The following is a 6013-nucleotide window of genomic DNA, read 5'->3' on the forward strand; positions in this document are numbered from 1 at the left end:
CTTTAATTTAAGACAACCCATAATCTCGTCTCACTAGTTGTTGTTGTTGAGGTTGTTGATAAGATAGATGCTGAATTTGTTGACTGTATCCATGTTGCCTTTGGTAAGGCACTACTTGACCCTGTGGTGGCATAGCTCCAGGATTGTTGGTGTTATTGTATTGTTGTTGTGCTGGCCTATACTATTCATTCTGCTAGCCCCAATTCTGACCACTTTGCCTCTGGCCTCCATAGTTGCCCACATAGTTCATATTCTCCTGATAGTTTTGGTTGTCATTTTCACCACTCCACGAGAACACATATGGTTGGTTAATGTATAGTGTACAAAATCCCCCATTAGTTGTGTCAACTATGTGTACCTGCTTCTGTCCAGATTCATCAATCTTCTTGGTGAGGATACTCATTTGCGTCATCAGAGTAGCTATATTCTCGGCTATGGAGTTGTTAGGGTCCAATGCTACTGAGTGAACTATAGGGGAGATTGTAGTGTCTCTTGTCATCCAGCCTGAGTTTTGAGCCATTTTATCTAGCAGGACCTTACATTCTCTAAATGGCTAAAAAGTGTTCCACATTTTGAAGCATCAACATTAGCCTTCAAGTTATCCGCCAATACCATGTAAAACTGTTGTCCCAACATCTGATCTAGAATGTCATGATGTGGACACTTAACCAGCATACCTTTGAACCTCTCCCACATTTCTTGCAATGTTTCAGCTGGTTTCTGCCTCAATCTCAATATTTCATCAACTTGCTTGGCGGTCTTATTGGGTGGGTAGAACTTATTCAAAAACTGCTTGACTAATTCCTCCCAAGTGGTGATGGAATTTATGGGGAGCAAATTAAGCCAAGACTGGGCTTTTCCTATCACTGAGAATGGAAACAACAACAGTCTTATTGCTTTCGGTGTCACATTCGGTTTCCTTTACGTGACACAAATTGACAAAAACAATTTTAGATGTTGTTGTGGATCTTCAATGTAAGACCTGGAGAACAGTCCCTTGTTTTGCAGCAGGTATAGCATGTTGTTTGTGATTTGAAATGACTCCGCTTGAATCTAAGGAGCTGCAATTGCATTTGCCAAATTTTCAGCGGTGGGTTATGCCCAATCATACAAAGCTGCTTCTGGCACAAGAGGTGCCACACCCTGATTGTTCGGGTCATTCACATTGTATCGATTGTTTTGATTATCCAAAACGTCACCCATGTCTAATTCAATTTGTTCACTTGGGTGTTGTTTACGTTTGTCCTTCCTGTTTGCATGATTTAATACCTTGAAAGCTTTCTTAGGATCCGGTGATGCTTCAAGCAATTCACCAGTTCTTGAGGCATTTCTAAGCATGCACCTATACACAAAAGACTACAAACGTTAGAATTTCAATATAATGAATTTAAAATGAAGAAAATTGACTAAACTAAGATTCCTAGCAATTCTTCTAGCTGTTATTAATAACAATGTTGCTTCCCCGGCAACGACGCTAAAATTTGATCACGCCCAACTATGTCTTATAAAAAGGACTAAGCGATCATTGCAAATATAATCCGATTTACAAGTCCGGAGTCGAATCCCACAGGGAAATAACGTGCTAATTACAACTAATAGTTTTTCACGAATTCAAGTAATCAATCTTTAGAAATATTACCTAATAATTTGAGAGTTTACTAACAAAGATCAAAGTAATTAAAAATGCAGTAATTTATAACTAACAAAGAAAATATTGTAGACAAGATTTGGAAGAGTCTAAGGTTATGATTTTCCCTATTATCGGAATCTTTCCCACTACATTTTCTATGAATTTGCCTAAATATTTTCTACCAATCATGAGTACTTTGATTGTCGTAGCTCTCTCTTGAGAAACTACCATAATTTATTAGACGTATTCTCTCGAACTACGCTAGGAGGCACTAATTTACCACTCACTACGATCGCACCAAGGCTTTGTTATCTCTAATCCCGCCTTTAAACCATCTGTATTTATCTCTCAACTACGTTAGGAGGGGTGTTGTTCAATAACTACCTAAATGTGTACTCTCTCTCGAACAATATACATACTAAATAGGAACAGTTAATTGATATCTCTTCAATTAACAATGAAAATGTAGTTGAACAAGTAGAGACAAATCATAGGTAAATCTATATTAAATGTAGTAGAAAATCATCCTCCAATAGATTCCATCAAACCTTAGATAACAGAGTTTAGCTACTCATAAATACCACAACAATTAATATAATGTTCAAAGACATTAAACTACAAAGTAAAGAGATAAAGGAAGGAAACACTCATTTGATTCTTGCTCCACAGTCTTGGCAGCCTTTTTCTTCTCCAAAATCATGCCCAACCCTAGAATAACTCGTTTGTGGAGTATTTATATGTAATGCCGAGATCCTTCAGTCCAAATCCGGGTTGGGGTCTTTTAACCCGCGACTTTTAATTACCGTGCTATATACCTCGCGAAGCCTGGTTTGTAGCGCGATCAACCTAGCTATAGACCTCGCGAAGCTTGGTCTATAGCACAGTCAACCTGGCTATAGAACTAGCGAAGCCTGGTCTATAGTGCGGTCAACCTGGCTATAGACCTCGCGAAGCCTGGTCTATAGCGCGGTCAACTTGGATATAGACTTCGCGAAGCCTGGTCTATAGCACAGTCAACCTGGCTATAGACCTCACAAAGCCTGGTCTGTAGTCTATAGCACGATTTGGGTACTTGATGCTTTTGTGCTCTTTTCTTGCTTTTTTATCCTCTTTTTGTGCAACTTTCATTTAATGATTTCTTCCGATGTTTCTACACATAAAACAATACAATTTAGCTTAAATATCGCACAATAACTCACTAAACCAACAAAATATTTGGTGAGTAATGTGCTAAAATGTCACGACCCCAAATCCACTAGTCGTGATGGCACCTAACCTAACCTGCTAGATAAGCCAACTAATAACCATCCAATTTCAATAATATTAATAAGATAATTGAACAAAAGGAATTATCTGAATTTTATACATTTTCCCTAAGAACTGGTAGTACAAATCATGAGCTTCTAAGAATAGAGTTTACAAAGTGGAAATGAAATAAATACATAGTCTGTTTGAATAGTACATAAATAGAGTTTTATAGATCTAAAGCTACCACGAACAAGAGGCAACTACAGCCAGGACGCAGGTACATCTTTAATCCAGCTCCCATCGAACACAGCAATATCAGCAGCCAACATCTGCACCCAAGGTGCAAAAGTGTAGTATGAATACAACCGACCCCATATACTCAATTAGTAACAAACTCAACCTTAGTTTGAAAGTAGTGACGTGTTTGTACCAAGGTCGGGTCCAAAACCAATATCCCACAACAGTTCATAACAGCATAATACAAGTAATAAAAGATGTATCTCAGAAGTAAAATGCTCAGCTCGTTCACAGTTCCAGAAATTAGTCATGCTTTTCAAGTATTTTAGTGAAAACCCCAAATCTTTTACCGAAAATGCCAAAAATACGAGTAAGTTTGAAAACTGTAACTTTTCCAAATATCCTTTCCACAATAAATAAGATGTTTCATTTTCTTTCTAGATAGCAAGTGTGAAATACCTCTCTATGCCCACATATCAATATGTGTAAAAAGTCACGAATGACGTGATACCGTACAACACGAGGAAAAATGCGTCTCTATGCATGTATGTCATGTATACATGCCAATGCCATGTATCTCAGAGATGAATCATGTACTCACACGCTTAGAGTATTCAATCTCACTGTCTCGCATTCTCTCTGACTATGCTCAAGGCTCAGCACACTCAATCACTCAGCGTTGTACAATGCCTACTGGGACGTGCAGCCCGATCCATATATGACCATAAGGCCCATTATGACGTGCAACCCGATCCACATATATATAGTCGACTGCACTCACTGGGGGTGTGCAGACTCCGGAGGGGCTCCTTAAGCCCAAGCGCTATATCGTTGCGGCGTGCAGCCCGATCCCATAACATATAAATAGCCATAAGGCTCGCAGCGGTGTACAACCCGATCCATATATATATACACATCCCTAAGGCATGTTGCGGCGTGCAACCAGCCCCATATAAAATATAATCAATATAATATGCTGCGGCGTGCAGTCCAATCCCAAAATGTCAGTCCCACTTAGGCACTCGACCTCACTCAGTCATCAATCTCTCCAGTCTTACTCTCAGGCTCACAATGTCATGAAACTAGCCCGACAACAATGATATGACGTATCAATAAATAATATCTAAGACTGAGATATGGTATGAATACATGAATATGACTGAGTACGAAATATCAATGAAATCAGTGAGATGACTGTCACGACCCAAACCGATAGGCCGCGATGGGCACCCAGTACTTTACTCAATCGAGTACCAACATAACGTATCTTTCTTATAACATCATCATAGGTAAGTGGCCCAGAAGGGGCGTCATGAGATAAACAGAGTAAACATGAGGGAATTACCCGACATAGAATGACCCAACCTGATATAAAAACTCATACACGTGACATACGGGCCTATAAGCCAACATGATCATTTATAAACTCAAAACATAGGCCGACAAGGACACACAAATACCCGTACACATGACGTCTATCTACAAGCCTCTAAGAATACATAATTGTCATAAAGGTCGGGACAGAGTCCCGCCATACCAATCAATACATGTCCTAATTATACTAACCAAATAGCAACTCCAGAGCAAACAGAGCGCACCAACATCTTCCGCTGAGCTGATAGACTACTTGGAGGGATCTCAACCTGTCTATCGAGACCTACGGGCATGAAATACAGCGTCCCCAGGCAAAAAGGACGTCAGTACAAATGATGTACCGAATATGTAAGGAATGAAAATCCGTAAACAATAGACATGAGAGAAACATGGAGTAAAAGACTCAACATGTATATCTGAATAGCTCTGTGAATCATTTAATATTATAATTCCATGCATATATGTATAAATATCATACCATGCATGGGTATATGCGTTCATAACATCATCAATCCTCTGAGGGCATCCCATCATATCATCTCGTCCATTGTGGACAAATCATCAACGTATACCAACTGATCAGGTGGTGGTGCGTATATAACACCATAACCTTTTTCCCATATCCCATATAAATATAATATACGCGTATAAAACGCCATCTGGTCATGGGTCAATGTACTTGTATAAATGCATGAAATGCATAAGAAATACGTCAATAAGATCAATGAACCTTTCAGATAAACTTTATCAAATACGTATTTTTCTGAGACACATGAACAGAAGATATAATAATAATTCGCATGGGGAATTAAGAACATAGGCATCTCTAATACTTCTATGAATAGAGTCATTTATGAAAATTATGTGTTTACGCGTTTCGTTTGTATCATATTGATCATGCCAAAAGAAAATAAGGGATAGCCTTAATATACCTAGACCGATTCTCTTGATAATTCCTCTAACACACGCCTTTTGCGACGAACACATAACGGCGGATCGAATTAGGGAAAAATTCATATGAAATTCTTGAGAAAGATTGCACCGCACTCCCTTAGAATCGCAAAAATCCCGTTGCTATAACATTATGTACTATAATTTCGTATGAAGATTTCTTGGTTGGAGATCTGTTACATTTGTAGATGTAGAACACCTCCATTTTGGTGAATTTGATCACAATTTTGGATGGCTTTTCTTGCTGAAGCAAATCACGTTTTCCATTCCATATATTTGTGAATTTGAGACTTTTATAGCTTAGCCAAGATTCCTTCTAATGGTGCCATAACTTTTTCCTATTCTCTAAGTTATAATTGTTATCAAAAAGTATTTAAAGAATAACAAAAAAATTGAGAATGTGAAATCAAAGTGATTGGGAAAGCATAAGAACAATGGTCTTGGTTCGTAAGGAAATCTTTACGTCTCTCATGTAAAGATTTGTGAGTCTTGGTTCTTAATGCTAATTCCAACAAGCTTTTCTTTGTTTGCAGCTTCGTTTATCAAATAAAGAACTAAACCAAGGTTGTTATT

The 6013-nt window shown here is 38.3% G+C and overlaps 1 non-coding gene across 1 annotated transcript; it reads left to right on the top strand.

Annotated features, from left to right (window-relative positions):
- Window positions 1-646: 646 nt before the first annotated feature.
- On the top strand, window positions 647-749 carry LOC142176869 (small nucleolar RNA R71). The gene has a single exon (XR_012705674.1). It is a non-coding gene; the product is annotated as a small nucleolar RNA R71 (small nucleolar RNA).
- The last annotated feature ends 5264 nt before the right edge of the window (window positions 750-6013 follow it).

Source organism: Nicotiana tabacum, chromosome 22, assembly GCF_000715075.1.
Source record: "Nicotiana tabacum cultivar K326 chromosome 22, ASM71507v2, whole genome shotgun sequence".
Lineage (NCBI taxonomy): Eukaryota > Viridiplantae > Streptophyta > Magnoliopsida > Solanales > Solanaceae > Nicotiana > Nicotiana tabacum.